The sequence below is a fragment of the Dermacentor albipictus genome, chromosome 1, assembly GCF_038994185.2.
Source record: "Dermacentor albipictus isolate Rhodes 1998 colony chromosome 1, USDA_Dalb.pri_finalv2, whole genome shotgun sequence".
NCBI classification, from domain to species: Eukaryota; Metazoa; Arthropoda; class Arachnida; order Ixodida; family Ixodidae; genus Dermacentor; species Dermacentor albipictus.
The window spans coordinates 286,067,935-286,088,686 of NC_091821.1; the positions used below are offsets into that span (position 1 = coordinate 286,067,935).

Sequence of the window (20,752 nt, forward strand, 5' to 3'; positions counted from 1 at the left end):
TGCATGGTGTACGCAATATGCATGAAACATAGTAAAATGCCGCGCAAATGCTGTGTTTTATTATGTAGCTGCACTTTGCTAGCGTCAACGAGAACTTTGATGCAACTAACAGCTTCTTTTCTGCCCTCTTACGTAGGTCTGACCACGTTTCCTGCGTCACTTCGCCACACATGAGAAAAAACTACTCCCAGGACTTTAATCCCTGTGACCCATTCAACTTCTTTGTAAAGTGCAGATGTAAAGTTGCCAAAGGCCATCGCCTTACTTTTGTCTTTATTCGGAAGGGCTCCGAATAATTCAGAGTAATCATTAAACAAACGTAAGAAGGCTTTCCAGCTCTAAATAGGGACGAGTCGTCTGCATATGCAAACACCTTTATCTGTCCTTGGCGTGGCAAGGGAAAGCCAGGTCATAATCATCATAATCATCAGCCTGCTTACGTCGTCTGCAGGGCGAAGGCCTCCCCCATATTTCCCCAACTACCACGGTCACGTACTAATTGTGGCCATGTTGTCCCTGCAAACTTCTTAATCTCATCTGCCCACCTAACTTTCTGCCGCCCCTTGCTACGCTTCCCTTCCCTTGGAATCCAGTCCGTAACCCTTATTGACCATCGGTTATCTTCCGCCCTCATTACATGTCCTGGCCATGTCCATTTCTATTTCTTGATTTGAAGTAAGATGTCATTAATTCGGGTGTGTTCCCTCACCCAATCTGCTCTTTCTTATCCTTGAGGTTACACCCATTATTTTTCATTCCATAGCTCGTTGCGTCGTCCTCAATTTAAGTAAAACCCTTTTCGTAAACCTTCAGGTTTCTGCCCCGTACGTGAGTACTGGTAACACACAGCTGTTATACACTTTTCTCTTGGGGGATAATGGCAACCTGCTGTTCATGGCCTGTGGAATGCCTGCCAAACGCACCCCAGCCCATTCATATTCTTCTGATGATTTCGGTCTCATGATCCGGATCCGCGGTCACTACCTGTCCTACGTACATGGATTCCCTTACTACTTCCAGTGCCTCGCTACCTAACGTAAACTGCCGTTCTCTTCCGAGACTGTTAAGCATTACTTTAGTTTTCTTGAGAATAATTTTTAGACCCACCCTTCTGCTTTGCCTCTCCAGGTCAGTGAGCATGCATTGCAATTGGTCCCCTGAGTAACTAAGCAAGGCAATATCATCAGCGAATCCCAAGTTACTAAGGTATTCTCCATTAATTCTTATCGCCAATTCTTCCCAATCCAGGTCTCTGAATACCTCCTGTAAACACGCTGTGAATAGCCTAGGAGATATCGTATCTCCCTGCCTGACGCCATTCTTTATTGGGATTTTGTTGCTTTGTTTGTGGAGGGCTACGGTGGCTGTGGAGCTGCTATAGATGTCTTTCAGTATTTTTACATATGGCTCGTCTACACCCTGATTCCGTAACGCCTTCATGACTGCTAAGGTTTCGACTGAACCAAACGCTTTCTTGTAATCAATGAAAGCTATATATAACGGTTCGTTATATTCCGCACATTTCTCTATCACCTGATTGATAGTGTGAATATGGTCTATTGTTGAGTAGCCTTTACGGAATCTTGCCTGGTCCTTTGGTTGACAGAAGTCTAAGGTGTTCCTGATTTTATTTGTGATTAGCTTAGAAATACTTTGTAGGCAACGGACAGTAAGCTGAGCGGTCTATAATTTTTCAAGTCTTTGGCGTCCCCTTTCTTATGGATTAGGATTATGTTAGCGTTCTTCCAAGATTCCGGTACGCTCGAAGTCATGAGGCATTGCGCATAGGGGTGGCCAATTTTTCTAGAACAATCTGCACGCCATCCTTCAACAAATCTCCTGTTACTTGATCCTCCCCAGCTGCCTTCCCCCTTTGCATAGCTCCCAAGGCTTTCTTTACTTCTTCCGGCGTTACATGTGTGATTTCAAATTTGTCTAGACTATTCTCTCTTCGACTATCGTCGTGGGTGCCACTTGTACTGTATAAATCTCTATAGAACCCCTCAGCCACTTGAACTATTTCTTCCATATTAGTAATGATGTTGCCTGCTTTGTCTCTTAACGCATACATCTGATTCTTGCCTATTGCTAGATTCTTCTTCACTGTTTTTAGGCTTCCTCCGTTCCTGAGAGCATGTCCAATTCTATCCATATTATACTTCCTTATCTCAGCTGTCTTACGCTTGTTGATTAACTTCGCAAGTTCGAACAGTTCTATTCTAGCTGTAGGGTTAGAGGCTTTCATACATTGGCATTTCTTGATCAGATCTTTCGTCTCCTGCGATAGCTAGCTTACTGGTATCATGTATACCGGAGTTACCACCGACTTCTATTGCACACTCCTTAATGATGGCCATAAGCTTGTCGTTCATTGTTTCAACACTAAGGTCCTCTTCCTGAGTTGAAGCCGCATACCTGTTCGGTAGCTTGATCCGGAATTCCTCTATTTTCCGTCTTACCGCTAACTCATTGATCCACTTCTGCTGTACAAGTTTCTTCCGTTCCCGCCTCATGTCAAGGCTAATTCGAGTTGTTACCATCGTATGGCCACTGCAGCGCACCTTGCCGAGCACGTCCACATCTTGTATGATCATTCACGTATGGGGAGGGCTTAACGCCTCTCCCCTCTGCCGCCGGTCGGCCGGGCATTGCACCACCTTCGGAATAAGTTGACGCATGGGGAGGGCTTAACGGGTTAGCACAGAGTATAAAGTCTATTTCATTTCTTTATACTCTGTGGTAACCCTGGCACGCGCGGTGGCGTAGCCGGAGAGCATCCGCCTCGCGTGCAAGAGGATGGTGGTTCGAATCCCGGTGTCGCGTAATTTTCCACCGGAATAAAAAAAAATCTGCGTGTTCATAAAATTGCATAAACAGGCCTGGAGTGCAGCTTGATCCCGGTGACCAGAACCCGTAACACGCTCCCTCACCAGAGCAGGATTGGCCACCCTGTTGTGCAGTACTTAGCCACAACCTCCTATATGAATGCAACAATCAAAACCGGCCCTCAGTTCCCAGCAGCTGCAAAGCAACTGACCAAGGCGGCGGTCAGACCTGTGACGCAGCAGAGGGTACTAAGAATCTCTTGTTCCGAACAGGCCGCCATCGGAACCTCAAGCTGGCAACGTTTAACGCTATAACGTTATCTAGTGACGCGAGTCTGGCAGTGCTATTGGGGGAATTAGAGGGCAGCAAATAGGATATAATAGGGCTCAGTGAAGTTAGGAGGAAAAAAGAAGCATATACAGTGCTAAAAAGCGGGCACATCCTGTGCTACGGGGGCTTAGCGGAGAGACGAGAACTAGGAGTCGGATTCCTGATTACTAGTGATATAGCTGGTACCATGCAGTAATTATATAGCATTAACGAGAGGGTGGCAGGTCTTGTTGTCATACTTAACAAGAGGTACAAATTGAAGGCCGTACAGGTCTATTCCCCTACATCCAGTCATGACGACCAGAAGTCAAAAGCTTCTATGAAGACGTGGAATCGGCGATGGGTAAAGTCAAAAGAAAATACACTATACTGATGGGCGACTTCAATGCCAGGGTAGGCAAGAAGCAGGCTGGAGATAAGTCAGTGGGGGAGTATGGCATAGGCTCTAGGAATAGCAGGGGAGAGTTATAAGCAGAGCTTGTAGAATAGAATACTATGCGGATAATGAATACCTTCTTCCGCAAGCGGGCTAGCCGAAAGTGGACGTGGGAGAGCCCGAATGGCGAGAATAGAAAGCCACGTATCTCTGGGCAAAATGAAATGCGGCAAAGGGTCAAGACCTAGAACGAAGAGGTGAGGGCGCGCTGAACAGCCTTGCCTAAGGCCACGTGTGACCGGGAAAGAATCGCTTAGCCAACTGTTGACGAGCAGCATGGCCGATAAGCTGGAGTACAAGAGGCCGATCTTATTTACAAATTCAGCTGGAAAACTGAATCCTTCCAGCTCGCCAAATAGATACCGATACTCAACACGATCGGAAGCCTTCCCTTGGTCAAGCGAAACGAAGCATCCTGGAATTTGTGTCCTATACGCACTCCTTCAGATACATAGAAGTCAACGCTGTGGAAGCTACGCAAGAAGTTCGCTCAAGAAAAGTTATGACTCCGCATGTTCCGTTTATCCATCGCTGGGTGTTCCGTGCATGCCTCGGTGCGCGCCAACAGTGTTCACTCGCGCGAGCATGCACGTGAGGCTCCTCTCGACGGGTTAGAATTTAAAAAAGCGAAAAGAACAATAAAAATAATCTAGATCAACGCATAAGCAGCCTTATACCACAGTGTACTTCTTTCTGCAAAATTAAAACTTGTTTCATTCTCTACTGAGCCTGTATAAAAAACAGTTGCGCACAATTGCGGTCACAAAACGTCGAACTATATCGAAGTGCGAGCGAAGCCGCTTCATGAACTGTTTCTAGCCTCCAAAGCGTTGAATGCTATTTCTAGAACCGAGTGTAGAAGCGAAGGTAAAAAGATCCATTGTGAATGCTAGAAATAAAAAAAAAATTAATCGACCTAGTAGGCTACACATCTGCGCCTGGCTGAATATGTCTGGAAGAGCGCTACTTATTCTCTTCGCTAGCATTGACGAGTCTACCTTGTAGTCCACATTTAACACCGTAATCGGCCGCCAAGACTGTGGGTCGGAGGGTTGGGCGCCTGACTTGGGTAGGAGGGCGATCCGGCTATCGCGGAAAGAATCTGGCCGAATGCCATATTTGATATGAGCTTATTAACCATGTACAAAATCACTTATTTTACGGCATCGAAAAATCGCACGTAGAAGTGGATTGGGATGCCGTCGGGCTGGGTGCAGAGGAGGCGTTCATGTCTTTTACTACTGCTCGAAGCTCTTCAAATGTCGCTGGCTCGCACAGGTGCTGTGCGAAATTGATACTTGGGGCAGGGCTCGACGGAATTCTCTCAGTCTTTCGTCGTAATCATTTTTGCACCAACTGCCTCCATCGGCACTAAACACCTCGCTGACATGCCGCTTAAAGACTGCGCAAATGTCTCACGTGCGCTTACTACGAATGCCATCGGGAAGCATGAAATGAGGAATTCGGGTAGAGCCTTTGTCCTCTGCCGAGCCCGCTCATATGCACCATAGCAAGGCTGGGTTGGACAGAGAATTGATTACCATAGGTGGTAGCTTGACTGCAGCTCTAGACGACAGTCTGAGTAAAGCTTCGTACTTGGCCTTCAGCAGGCCGAGATAACCTTGCATTGCAAACGCGATCGCGTCTGTATCGCGGATGATTCGCATCCGCCTAAGTACTTCATTTTACTCGCGAGTGATTCACGTTTTTCGATCGCGTCCTGCTCGAGTGAGTAGCGGAGGCCCCGCCACCTTCGAATCGTCCCAAGAACGGTACTCCGCGTCGCGCTCGCACAACGCTACAAATGCAGCGCCCATCGCAGCGATTCTATCGGGATCTGTAAGCAGATTGTAAGACTGTAAGACTGCAGACTGTAAGCAGCGATCTATCGGGATCTGTAAGCAGATCCATCGCAGCAGATTCTATCGGGATCTGTAAGCATTTCATGGCGGTCTCGCCGAGATATGGACGCACGAACAAAGGGTGATGATCGGAAATGTGGGGTGTACCGGTGGGAAAGAACTTCGCCGATTTCAAGACAGCAGCTAAGTTCAGAAGGGGTTGGTCCGAATACGTCATCGTACAACTGCACCCAAACATCGGAGAGACGAAAGTGTTGAGCAAGCTGGCGTAACGCTCGAATCACTCGTATTATTATTATTATTATTATTATTATTATTATTATTATTATTATTATTATTATTATTATTATTATTATTACTGGACAGTGACGGGACCGTCCGGGTCCGCGAGCGTCGCGGCGCTCGATTAGGCAACAGTAGAAATCACCGACTATGAATGTCGGGTAAGGCTCGAACATGCATGTGTCAAGTGATTCGAAAAATTCCATGGAATTGGACTTGCGTGCGGGTCCAATAATCACTATAGTGCCCAAATCCGTCTCGTGTTCAGCTGAAAATCGACTGCTGACGTGCGGCCGTGAAAACAGTGTGTACAGTGCGCTCCCTTGCCGAACGCAGGTTTAAAAACACTAATCCTCCGCCACAAGACATAGCGCTTGTCAGGGAAAAGAAGGCATCAACAAAAAAACGGGTTTTAAAGTTTGACATATCAAGGCATGTCCGGAAATTACATTCTTGTAAGAAAAGGACATCGACGCCCTGCACTCGCGCGAAGTGCAGCACTTCCTCTGTTTATTGACGGACCGGAACCCCTGAACATTCAGAAAGGGGAAATGCACCACCGCATTTATGCAAGTGAAACACGTCGCCATGCCTACAGGCCTCGTTAAAGGGTTCCGCCCAAGCGCGCAACTTTTTCGGGACTTTCGATTTGCTCGCTTTATGCGAACTCCTCGAGTCCGTTTCTGTTTTGCGGCTCTCTTTATCTACTGCTTAGCAGTGTCCATTGCTTCTGCCATAAGGAGTAGGTCGGTAACTTGAATTACGGGATTCTTTAACGACGGGTCTATTGTTTGGCGCATACGGAATCCGCTGCTGTGAGCAAGTACCGTGTCTCGCCTGGTGCCAGGTGTCGGCGTCTGCCGGGACTGGGAGCGGTTGCCACGGCCGACCGGACGACGCAGCCTGTCGGTGAACTCTCCGGCTGGCACGTCGTCTTCGTGCGCTGTGAAGTCCACTGACTCGTAGATTGTGAGTTGTGGGGGAGAAGTCGTGTCGCTTGAGCTCGCCTCGGTTGCGCTGACTTCGGTAGTGCTCTTCTGAGAAGAGAGGAGTGGTGTAAACTGCTCGTCTTCCGAGCTGTCCGAAGCCTCCGAGGAAGACAAGGGTTCAGAACGTTTGTTGCGGCGGGGCTCTTCAGACGAAACCTGTAGATCGGGGTCCCGGTCGCCTTTGAGTTGTTCTTTGGGGAGCTCGTCATGCTCTTGTTGGTCACCGTCTTCTTCGTTGCTGACAGGGGTTTTAGTATTTGCTGCTTCCGTGGCATAGGATCTGGGCAAGAAGCAGTCCGCTGTGACTCGGTTCCCGGTTCAACGGCGACAAGGGGACGTGCACTTGGCGGTCTCGTGAGCGAAGACTTCACACCTTTCGCAACGTGTTGCCTCGCATGCCTTTCCTAGGTGTCCTTCCGTCCCACCCCATGAGCACGCTTTTCGAATTTCTCGGTAGTCGAGCATGATGCCATGCGACATAAAGTTTGGCATGGCCTTAGACATTTCTATGCAAATGACCCTAACGCCGGTGCCAATTTTGGGTCTTCCTTTAAACTGCGATTCTTGAATTGCAAGAACTTTTCCATACGGAGACAGGAGTACCGCAAGTGCGGCGTCTCCCACGTACGGGGGAACACGGAAGGCAGAAACATAGAGGACTCGTGGTCCGACTTGGGCGACTGGGACCAAGACACCATTCAGAAAGAAGGAGCACCGGGACGATAGTTTGACAGCGGCTGCTGCGGACACGACAGCTGCGATGAACTTCACTCCTCCCTGGTGTTGGAGGGTCTGAAGGCCTCCTGAACCTGGGGTTACTACGGCGTCGATTATTTCATGGGCGCTGCTGCCCGTTGGCGTGCTGAAGATGAATCACTGCGCCTTGAGTGGGGGATCACGGAACGCCATCCTCGTTGAGTTGGATGGCTAGGTGCAGCCCTGGCTACCACGGCGAGACGCGCGGCGCCTGGACGTTACTTACGTTGGTCGATCGCTCGAAAGGCACGCTTATCGCGCGTGAGCATGTGCTTATCACTAGACAAAATTTCAGTCGCAGAAAGTCCTGTGTGTGTTTAGAAAAAGCTTATTTCTACAAGAGACGATACGAACACTGAGTCACAATCACGGCACAATTCCACCAGAACGATAACATATACTTAAAACGGAGGATTGTATACACGGCAGATTTTGAAAGTAATGTCCGAGTCCTCACTCACGAACATATAATCACGCAGACTCACGGAAACGCACAGTTACACAAACTAAATGTATAAAATTATGTTCCATAAATACAGTGCACACAATGGTTATGTACAATGATTATGTGACAGAGACCCTTTACATAGTTTTGAAGTGGTGCGCATGAGATGTGCATATGCAGAACTGATCATGTATACGAAAGCACACACAGAGAGAAATCATGGGCACGTGCATTCTATGTGCATTAAATGAATACTTCTGATGACCTGGCTGCAAGAACCAGGCTTATTCAAAATTAAGCCATACGCGTCCATAAGCCACCGACAGGAAACTGCATGACCACTGTCTCAGGAACTCTTCTCCAAGGAAGAACAACTCCTCTGACAGAAACGACAGTAGCTCAAAGTAGAGCCTCCCCAGAAGTGGAAACAGAGCGCGATGACGATGCACCGCGGCAACTGCCTCGCACCGGTTACGCCACATACAAAAGGCCCCCGCAGCAATTAAAAGTCGCTTGAAGCGGCCAGGTGATCGGCGACCGGATGTAATAAAGCAGTTAACTCCAAGGCCACGGAAACCAGTATGCACGGCCCTCCAAAATACCCTGGCAACAAGGCATTGCAGCAGCACATGTTTATTGGATTCTTGAAGGGGGCAATTAGGGCACAGCGAAGATGGGACTACGCCCCACCGCTTTAGCGTGTCACGAGTTCGAAGCACAGCCAGCCTAGACAACACATGAATGATGAATATAGTGTTTTGTGGCGCTAGGGCCAAGTACGACCAAAGAGCGCCAGGCCAATGGTAATGAGTTCAATGTGAAGCGATACATTACGAGCAATGGATGTGACAGGGCTGCAAATGGGCCTAAAAGACGGTCGTTGTAAAGTGCGTCAGAGCTACACGAGATAAAATTATGGCAATGGCCATCAAGCTTGCCAAGGACGTGAAAGATACGTTGCGAGTAACTTACAACGTACTAAAAATAGTCATAGGCTAAAAATTCCGAAAAGCACTATTGCCGTAAAAGAGCCCTTGAAGCTCGAGGACGTGTAGGCATGTGCTATAAAAGGCCTACTATCACAGCAGCGTCCTCTGGAGAGCGGATGCACAACGAAACTATTGGGCTATTATCATGCAAGACCACATCCTTCAGAAAACCTAGGACAGCTTTGGTGGTAAAAAGTGGTTCTTTACCAAGAGACATAGCGGCATGGAGAGGGAGACAATAGTTGTATGCTAGAGGGAAATGTGTCCTTTCTCTTTCGGCTTCTCTACATTCCACGAGGACGTATGGAACGTGGGGAACGGCGAGCCTCTCACCACATCTACCACAGGTTGGGGATTCTTTGCCAGTCAATAGAACACTGTGAGCACCATACGTTTGTCCTATTCTGAGTCGACAAAATAGGACATCAGTTCTTCGTGTTTTTGTAAGGGAGGGCCAGGAACCTAACTTTGGCTTAATTAAGTGGAGTTTATTATTCGTTTTAATGTGCCACAAGCGTTGCCAGTGGTATCGCAGTTTAGTTCGCAAAAAACACTTGAGATCTGTGGTGTAATTGTAATGTAATGTAATGTAATTGATGTCGCCATTTGGTCTGTCATCACATAACCCCCGATGAATCTATGGCCAGGAACCCAGCATATTGTCACATGTCTACAAGATGAATAAATATTGCACAAGTACGAGTAAACCTCCCTGAAAACGGGATTTTTGTGTTTTCTCTAGGACATTAGTGCTTTTACAACGCTTAATGATTCGGTGAATATTACTGCTTTCTCTATTCTTAATTTCTTTATGTGTTTAACCTGCATAGGCTTCTGCAGTAAACTTACTTGTACGGGCGTTCAATATTCTTGATTCAGAGAAAGAGGGACCAACAGCCGCGTAAGACACGCCAGTAGGCGACTTTACGCATTGGTGTAGAATTCAGAACACGAGTACTTCGATTGGAGTTCTTGGAAATGCATTCGAATTTCGAGCTCTGGTGCGTATTTTGCAACTCTTGCAAAAATATATCACATTCTATTACCTGGCACTCCCAAGGCGGTAGCTGCTTGGCTGGAGGCATTAGGCGATGTTCGAGAAGTGGGACGTCCATTTCTTAGCTCAGCTCCCAGACACGCAGTGAGAAAGGCTGTCTCACAGAGGGTCGCTTGTGAAAAAGTGTAGCATACTAGATATCATTAACTGTAGTATAACAAGGGTGTTCGCGGTTGGAGTAAACAATTAGAAAGTATACAAAGCTAGTGTATGTTCTTTGAAGATTAAGTGACCACTCATTCGATTCTACGCATATATTTTCATGATAATATTCATGATGACTTTCATGATGATTTCAGATGATATTGCCTTGCTTAGTAACTCAGGGGACCAATTGCATTGCTTGCTCACTGACCTGCTGAGGCAAAACAGAAGGGTGGGTCTAAAAATCAATCTGCAGAATGTTTAACAGTCTCGGAAGAGAACAGCAGTTTACGATAGGTAGCGAGGCACTGGAAGTGGTAAGGGAATATCTCTACTTAGGGCAAGTAGTGACCGCGGATCCGGATCATGAGACTGAAATAATTAGAAGAATAAGAATGGGATGGGGTGCGTTTGGCAGGCATTCTCAGATCATGAACAGCAGGTTGCCATTATCCCTCAAGAGAAAAGTGTATAACAGCTGTGTCTTACCAGTACTCACGTACAGGGCAGAAACCTGCAGGCTTAAGAAAAGGGCTCTACTTAGATTGAGGACGACGCAACGAGCTACGGAAAGAAGAATGATGGGTGTAACGTTAAGGCACAAGAAAAGAGCAGGTTGGGTGAAGGAACAAACGCGAGTTAATGAAATCTTAGTTGAAATAAAGAAGAAGTAATGGGCATGGGCAGGACATGTAATGAGGGGGGAAGATAATCGATGGTCATTAAGGGTTACGGACTGGATTGCAAGAGAAGTGAAGCGTAGCAGGGGGTGGCAGAATGTTAGGTGGGTGGATGAGATTAAGGAGTTTGTAGTGATAACATGGCCACAATGAGCACATGAACGGGGTAGCTGGAGAAGTATGGGAGAGGCCTTTGCCCTGCAGTGGGCGTAACCAGGCTGATGATGAGTGGGCATGGCAGTACGAGAGGGAAAACAACGATGGGCTCACGCACGCTTTTCTTCATTGTGCAGTTCGTGAATTCCTGGGTATCTGCACGGCAGTGCGGCTCGGCTACGGTTTTCCAGTGGCAGGGCCCGTCCATCGGCAACGCATCCACTCTACTGGAATGCGAGAGCCACTTCGCCTATCTTTCGGCCGTCATGCTACCGACAGGCAGGCAGCACACGCGCACATTGCTGCACGTGCACAATGTCCGCGACTGCGCCGCTGCAACATCGTGTACAGCATTGGTGGCGGAGGATGTAAAACCAGTCCCAGCTGCATCGCTTGTTAGTGGGCATGGTGGTAGGACAGGGAAAGCGATGGGCTTACGCACGCTTTTCTTCATCGTGCAGGTTAGTAGGTTTCCAGAATTACCTCACACTTCTTTTAAATCTGATGGCCTGCTCCTTGTCGTGCTTCCATGCCCAAAAGCCTTGGTTGATCATTTCTATTCTTTGCTTTTGATGTTATGTGGCGACATTGAGAAGAATCCCGGTCCCAGTTCAGGTTCGCAAAAAGCGCAATCTTCGAATTATGTGGACGAAATTTTGAAAACGGTTAAGGATCTAAACAAGCGATCTGTAAGAATGGAAATCCTACAGAAATGTATGGCTACATCAATATCGGACCTGAAAGAAAAACAGGAATCAGTTTGTCAGGCGATATCAGATATAAAAGCCAGATTAGAAAAAGTTTAACAGCAAACTTCTGTGATTGAGCAAAAGCAGGCAGATCTCGACTACGTGCGGGATTTTGTAGTCCGCGTCGAAAAGCGCACGCTCCACTCAAGACTAAACGACGCCGAGGACCGCGCTCGCCGGATCAACTTGTTGTTCTACGATGTGCCTGACTTCGCTGGTGAAACGTATTTCACGTCAGAAGAAAACATGCTGGAAATTTTCGCCAATACTCTAAAAGTATATATTTCAAGTGACAACATAGCCAGAGCGCTCAGAATCGGGCGATTTGCCAAAGGGAAAGCACGGCCACTAATATTAGAATTTTAGACATACAAAAGTAAGGACTTTGTCCTTTCCAAGCGCCAAGTGCTAAAGGATGAAAAAAATTATCCGTAAGCGAAGATTACTGCCCGGCAGTCAGACACTGCTGCAAGAAGTTGATCGAATTTGGAAAAAAACACAGTCATTCAAGTTGCATTACAAAAAATTGATTCTTGGTGAAAAAAGTTGTTTGCGATGAAGCTGATAATACTGTAACTGAAATATAAACTTTAGATAGCACACAGAACGACCTCAGCCCTTGTGCTTTTCGCTCTGGACGCGAATTCCCATTGAAAGAAATATAGGGGAGCGAAAGGGCAGGCGGTTCTCAGCTGTGTTCTTGCTCAGTGCTTTTTACGAAAATGCGTAGTATTCTTCCAAATAATGACGTACTGTGTGCCATTATTGATGACCGTGACACTGACTATATTGCATTAACTGAAATTTGGCTGACGTCCAAAATAGCCAAATCTGAGTTGTTTTTTCTTTCGCAAAAATAGATACGCTGTTTTTCGGAGCGATCGCACCGGGATAGTGGGCGGTGGTGTGCTTCTTGCAATCAGTGACCGATTTGAGGGCTTTTGTGCGCCGGTTGTTTCAGATTTCGAAATGATCTGGTGCTGCCTTACAATAAAATTTTAAACACTAGGAATAGAAGTTTGTTACCGATCGCCCTCAAGTCCTTCATCTTTTTGCAATGACCTGTATGACAATTTGAACCAGCTAAGAATACGTTATCCTGGAGTGCCAATATATCTAATGGGGGACTTTAATTTTCCAAACATCCAATGGTCCCACATCAGTCCGTTTTCTGACCCTTCATCTACTCAATGTAGTGAGTGCAGTACACTTTGTTCTGACTTCGGTTTCTCACAAATGGTCATTTCACCAACGCGACTAGCCCGGCACTCAACCTCACTTCTTGACCTGGTGCTCACATCTTCACCCGACAACGTCTCATCGATAACTAATTTATATGGTCTCAGTGATCACAACATTTTGCAGTTCACGCTTACATTCCCCCAGCAGTACCAATGCAAACAACTAAACACAATAAAAAAACTTCAAAAGCGCAAATTTTCTTGCCATAAACACAAGCCTATGTTCATTTCTTGACGACTTCTTACCGCAGTTTTTTGAACGACAAGTTGAAAGAAATTGGTAGATGTTCAAGAAGCAAATTTTGGAAGTAATCCGTCAGCATGTTCCACTCCAGCGCGTTTATTCAAATAATCAAGCCCCCTGGTATAAAAGGTTCTTTAATACGCTCTCAAATAGAAAGAGACCGTTTTCGCATGCTAAAAGAATGAAAAAGCCTGCACATTGGCTTGAATATAAAAACGCTGCCACTAACTACTCGATTACGGCTGAAAATACTAAGCACACATTTTTAGCAAAACCCTGCCATTACTACTAAAAACCAATCCAAAGCGCCTTTGGAGCGTAGTAAAATGCAAACGTGAAAATAAGATTGCGTCATCACTGCCTGGCAGTCCAGCTATCCTTGCGCAGACGTCTTGAACAGCGCATTCGTGCAATCATTTTCTAACAAGAAACGTCCCGTCCTGCAGTGCTGTAAATTTGCTATGGATCCTATTATATTTCATGCAACAGGAATAAAAAATAATCGAAAACTTGAAAATTACGTCTTCCTGCGGTGTCGATGAAATCGCCACCAAATTCTTAATTAGCACAGTTGAATACTCGTCTATCATACTGCACTATCTATTCTCGCAATCATATAACTCTGGCATGCTTCCGCTAGATTGGAAAACAAGAAAAATCATTCCCATACACAAATCAGGTGACACTCATAATCCTTTTAATTATAGACCAATTTCTCTTACCTCAGTACCTTGTAAAATTATGGAACATGTAATTTACACACATCTCATTAACTTCTTTGACGAGAATAATTTCTTTACTCCTCACCAGCATGGGTTTAGAAAAAACACCTCTTTCGAAACACAGCTTCTAACATTTACAAACGATTTACACTGGTGACCTTGACGCAGGCTTCACGATGGACTGTATATTTCTGGATTTCGCTAATGCATTTGACAAGGTGTGTCATGCGCTGCTCTTACACAAACACTGCACTTAAACATGGACTCTACACTACTTAATTGCATCTGTAGCTTTCTTACATCGCATGTTCAGTTTGTTTCCGCTAATGAATCTAATTCTTCTTTAGCCCCTCTCGGCTCAGGCATCCCTCAAGGATCTGTCCTGGGCCTACTTTTGTTTCTTATATACATTGACTTACCTGCTAATATTTCATCAAAGATATGTTTATTTGCAGATGATTGTTTGATATACCGCAAGATTTCCAATGACTGTGATGTAGCAGCTCTGCAAACTAACTAAACTAATATAACTGATTGGTGCAGCACGTGGAAAATGCAACTTAGCATTAAGAAGTTCAATACTATGAGGGTTTCTCGTACTAACTTTAGTTCTCCTAATTATTCTCTCACTAATATATCACTGGAATGTGACCTCGTATCATTGTTTATGAGTGACCATAACTAATAATAATAATAATATTTGGGGTTTTACGTGCCAAAACCACTTTCTGATTATGAGGCACGCCGTAGTGGGGGACTCCGGAAATTTTGACCACCTGGGGTTCTTTAACGTGCACCTAAATCTAAGCACACGGGTGTTTTCGCATTTCGCCCCCATCGAAATGCGGCCGCCGTGGCCGGGATTCGATCCCGCGACCTCGTGCTCAGCAGCCCAACACCATAGCCACTGAGCAACCACGGCGGGTGACCATAACTAACAATTTGTCTTGGAAATCACATGTTGATATTATAGTGGCCAAAGCTAACCGCACTTTAGGGTACCTGCGCCAAAATTTTTCTCATGCACCATCATCATTAAAACGCTTACTGTATACCACTTACGTTCACTGGCAACTTGAGTATGCTTCATCAATATGGGATCCCTCGCATTCAACACTAATACATACGCTGGAAGCTATACAAAACCGCTCAGCCCCTGTCATTTTAAATAACTTCAATCGGACAGCAAGCGTAACACACATGAAATGTTTATTAAACCTGCCTTTATTAAACCTGGATCAGGCCAGCAGCTTTCATTTCTTCTCGCCGTGATCATAATCATAAAGTTAGCATATCGCATTTCAATACTATCATGGGTGCAAATTCACGTTTACCAATGACTACCAAACACTGGAACAGCTTATCCCCTTCATTAGCAGGTATGAATAATCCACTTATATTTAGAAACGCTCTTGAAAACGAACTTTTGTAATATACTTACCATTTATATTGCCTATGTGTATGTACCTTTCTCTATTGCAGCGTTTTCATCAGCATCATGATCAAAAAGTTAACAATACATTTTGGAAATCTACTGTACATAATGTGTTTCTCAAACCTCTTTACCATCGTGTACATCACATTTGTATTTGCATCTTTTGTACTGGCTATGGTGTTTGGCTGCTGAGCACAAGATCGCGGGATCGAATCCCGGCCACGGCGGCCGCATTTCGATGGGGCGAAATGCAAAAACACCCGTGTACTTAGATTTAGATGCACGTTAAAGAGCCCCAGGTGGTCGAAATTTCTGGAGTCGTCCATTACGGCGTGCTTCATAATCAGAAAGTGGTTTTGGCACGTAAAACCCCCTAATTTAATTTTATCTTTTATACCTCTGTTTGTTATCATCGGACGTCAACTCCAAATTTCGAATCGTTACTGTTGTTATTTATGTTGTTTGTGTTACTTTTACCGATGTTTACTTCGTGTTCTCTTAGCCCCTCCCCTCTATAATGTACTGTACACATTGAGGGTAAAATAAGTGACATGAAATGACGATGATGATACACTTTCAGTGGGACTTGTTCTGAAGGCACCAGTGCCCAGGCGGATACCTAGATGGCGGACGGCATCTTGCATCATTAACGCACTTGGCGTGGCAGAGTGATATACCATGGCACCGAAATAAAGTCATGATTGCATGAGGCTCCTGTAAAGGTTCATTAAACACTTTCGATCACTGCCCCATGTTGTGTGTGATAAAATTTTCAGCGGGTTAATTTTTTTCGAGCATTTTGCCGTGAGATGTTTTATGTGTGGTATGAAAGTCACTTTCGCATCAAGTGTTATGCCTAAAAACTCGTGTCCTTTGTGGACAGGTGTCTCTTCTCCATACAGTTCTAAACTTCGATCTGGAACCATTTCTCTCTTTTTTCTGAAAAGAACACATGAACTTTTGCGGGGGTTAACTTTAAACCCATTTTCGTCTGTCCACTTAGATATCTTATTGAAGCCCCGCTGTACTTGCCTCTCGCACACTGGAAGGTTACATGTCGTCTACGTAGACGGAATAAAATATAGCTGTTGGTGATGAAGCGCGGAATGTGTTCCTCTTACCGATAAAGAGTGTGCAGCTGCGCACAGCTCCGTGAGGTATACAAGTTTCTTGTATATAAAGACACGACAATACGTTGCCGATTTCCACGCGGAAGGTGCGATTGGACAAACAGCTTTATATTATATTTAGCATATTTCCACGGATGCCCATTCCCGAAAAGTCTCGCAAGATCCCGTAACGCCACGTTGTGTGATACGCCTTCTCCATATGGAGGAATACCGATAACAAAAACTGTTTATGAAGATACGCATCCCGGATATTTCCCTCAATGCGCCCGAGATGATCAGTTGTGGACCAACCCTTTCTGTAGCCACGCTGATATAGATCCAGTATTTTATTCAAGGAAATGCATCAGTCGCCGGTTAATCATTTTCTCAAACAACTTACAAAGGCAACTCGTGAGAACTATCGGGCGGTAGCTTGCCCCTGACGAAGGATCTTTACCTTGCTTCAAAACGCGGACCACAATCGCTTCTTTCCATGCGGGTGGAAGATATCCAAGAGCCCAAATGGTGTTGAAAAGTGCAAGTAGTGTCAGTTGTGTTCAATGTGTACGTTTTTAATTATGTCGTATATTCTTATATCAGGTCCCGGTGCAGAGCTCTTGCATGCAATCAAGGCAGCTCTTAGCTCGGCAATACTGAAAGGATAGTTATATGGTGCGTTTTGCGGGGATGTACGCTCACATTGCCTTATATTTTTCTATTTGTCTGTAAATCATGAAGGATTGTGAGTAGTGTATTGAGCTTGACACACGCTCAATGTGCTCCCCTAGGGAGTCTGCCTGCTCTTCTAAGCTACTCCTCTGGTCGTTCACCAGAGGCAACGGATTTATTTGCTGCCCGTTTAGCCTTCTTAAGCCATTCCAAATTTTCGCTTGCTGTGTGTATGAACTTATACCTGAAAGGAACCTCGCCCAGCTTTTTCTCTTTGCCTGACGTCACATCCGCCTTCCCTGCGATTGTGTGTTTAAACTCAATGAGATTTTCTGTATGAGATTTCTGTACCCAACCTATATATACTGTGGCGAGGAAAGCCTACGTCGCCTTGAAGAAGACAAGTCCACTTGTCGAGACGTTGGCTCCTGCATTCAGCTTGTTCATGTTTTGCTCTAGGTTGGTTATGTCACATACGGTTAATTCTCGCTGTCTGGAAAGTTGGAAGTAACACAGAAGTAAGTAGAGGACAGGAAAGCGAGAAAGTGAGAGGGAAAGACGAAGATTCGAGAGACGGATAGGAAAAGGCAACGAGCGCTTTCCCCCGGGTGGGTTAGTCAGGGATGCCGTCTATGTGAAGCAGAGGCCAAATGGGTCTGTTGTTGCCTCCGCCGGGGGCCTTGAAGGTGTGATCACCCGGCATTGGCTAAACCTCCAGGATCCCGCTGACACCGCTACACGCGGAATGGCCCAACCCTCGTGTGCTCGGGTACGTGGCGTCGCTACACACCAAACGCCTGCTGACGCACACCCCCCTGGGGGACGCCACCTGAAGTCGCATATGTGGTCAAGCAGAAATGAGGCCGTTATTGCATCGCACGACACATTACTAGAAGTATATTTCCGACTGCTTATAGGAGCAGCGGGGCGTGACACTTGCGGAGATGACGGACGTTTGCGCGCATGCGCGAGTAACAGTGGGTGCGAGAGAGGAAATGTGGGGAGTTTTGCTCCTTGAAAATACGATTTTGCCTAGGTACTACGGAGGAGTTTCTTGGCGCGCGTTGTAAGCGCTTGTCCCTAGGCGTGCCGGCAGAAGTCGCGGGGCCCGGTAGTGCTGAACTTAGCATCGCAAGATGGCGGCTGGACGCAATCATATTTATTGGCTCATGTTTTTACTAATGAAAACAACGTGTCATTATTTCGCATTATTGGTGACGCATCCAGGACACCAAAGCGGCAACGGGGACATCAAAGCTAGAAGCCGGACTGGTCCGTGGGTTGGCGCTCGCAGAGGCCTGCGCGTGCCAGGGGGTGTTCGCATAAAAAATTGGCTGTGCGCGACAGCGGACAGCCGATTTTGTACACCCCTGGCAACACGTTCCGTGTTGTATAACACGGAACGTGCGCGGCGCGCTTGGTGTACAAGCGGAAGCAGTAAGGCTCACAGAGAGTCTACAACATGGCTTTTGAGAACGTCCACATTAGGACATACCTGTTGTATGTGGCGATAAAATGCCACGGCCGTACAGTAAAATGTAGGTGCGTTTAGCACTTGTGGTCCGCGATTTAAGTGCACGCCCGGTAACATTAAACGAATTTCTGTGCCAAGGAAATAGCAGGTGAGTTCACGCGCAGGACACTGATCACGTTGTAACAGGCGGGGCAGAAATCGCAGAGCAAGCAGCCGGCAGCGGGCAGACACGCATGGGCGAGAGCGTGGCTGCCGCGAGAGTGTGGTTGCCCAAGCGCGGTGTGACTGACCAGTTCTGTACTGGCCAACTAGGAGCCAAGAAGGGACTGCAAGGACCTAGAAACCTGTAATGGTGGCTGTACAACGTGACAAACGTACCACACTCGGCCGCAATATACAGACTGTGCTAAGTACCTTCTTTCTAACAAGGGTAAATCATACCCATAAACATTTTGAGTATTTCGCCTTACATCTTGAAGAATTGAGGGGCACACACTCTGATATGCCATCATAGATGTAATCAAGGCCTAAAATAGGAAGAGAATCTCTCTTTTGACGACGGAAAAGGGGACTTAAGCATGTCTGTGGTGAAACGATGAAGAAATAACGACATTTGAAAAAATTTTGCGCAGCGCTTGAAATATTTCCATACTACATAATATTCTATTACTATGCACTACTTCGTACTATTTAATATTCCTGAGATACAATGTGATGTCATCTGTGAAGGCTGTCACCTTCGCAACACAGCTACTAGGTAGTGGGACACCGCACACGTAAGGGTCTCTCACTACTGAGCGTAGAAATGGCTCAAAGCTGAGCACAAAGAGTACTGAGGATAGAAGGCACCCTTGAGGAACACCACGAGTAACGGGAAATGGTGCACTTTCAAAAATTTCAAGAAACAATGTACTTCGGATATTTGAATAGGCAGTCCTAAGAAGTTCAACAAGCTTTGGCGAAAAGTCGAACGAGATCAGTACACTAAATATGCAGCTATGGTCAAGGCGATCGAATGCATTTTCTTGTTCTAGTGTAACTAAGAGACCACGTGCTGACCTGGTGAGCGAGTATGTCATTATGTCACGCGTAACAAACGAGAGACTGTGTACCTCTCTGCCAGAGATTCAGCATGTCTGATGGTGTCTTATTAAGGAAGACATCAGGCTTCCCAAGCATCGGGTGAGAACAACTGTGAAGGTTTTGTAGTCTCCGTTGAGTAGCGTGTTTGGCCTTCATTCCTCTGGACAAACTGATGATGGATAGTGCTTAGGTATCAGCACAATACGAGCGTCGCGAAAACTAAACGGGAATTCAAAGTTCTCAAAGCAGTGACTGATGACAGATAGAAAACTGGCACCAATATCTTCCCAGAACGCTAGAAAGAACTCAACGCGTAACCCGTCTGGCCCAGGGGCCGAGCCACGCTTCATGGAAGATAATGCTGCCTTCACCTCATCAGCTGATGGTCGGGCACAGAGACGGTTAGCTACCTCAGATGGAGCCTGAGGCAGCACACTAAGCATTGTACGAGATCCTCCAGAGCCAGGATCTAGCTGCATAGTCGTACGCGCTATGTTTTCAAATTTGTTTTCATAACACCAGAAAGAATAATCACGCGCGGGAGGCGGCGTAACAGGAAGTGCTCTTGGGGCCGCAGAACCGAATGCATTCGGCTGTCTAAAAAGCGAGTTTCTCGCAAAGCGCACAGGGATTACGTCTGCATCGCCAAGCAGCAGCTGACAAAGGCGACGCTACGATCTCCGTAGCTCACGCTCCCATGACTGTATCAACGGAGTCAATTGACTGACCGATATTGACTGACACTTCGTCACAGTGCACATCCTTCAACTAAACAATGCAGACGCCACTGCACCTTGAGCGCGTCCCATGACTTGGTCAGATCTACAAAGTGGCGCGTAAGACTCTTGACAAACAAGACCGCGAGCGCGCGTCATGCAGAACGCTGAGGTCTAGACGTCAAGGTTTTACTGATGAGGAAGCAGCGAAGCGAATTTCAAGTATAACTGGTCTGTCATCGGAAATATAAATAGTGGATGAAGGTAAAGTTAGATCAGATCGGGTCACATACTGAGCTAAGTTTCTCGACACATAGGCACGGTCTAACTTGCTTGACGACGCGCCGCATCGTCACTT

General features: G+C 46.3%; 1 protein-coding gene across 14 annotated transcripts in view; it reads right to left on the reverse strand.

Annotated features, from left to right (window-relative positions):
* The window catches only part of LOC139054433 (protein FAM184A-like), a 363,879-nt gene that overhangs the window by 264,418 nt on the left and 78,709 nt on the right, over positions 1-20,752 (reverse strand). The gene's annotated exons all lie outside the window — the stretch shown is intronic.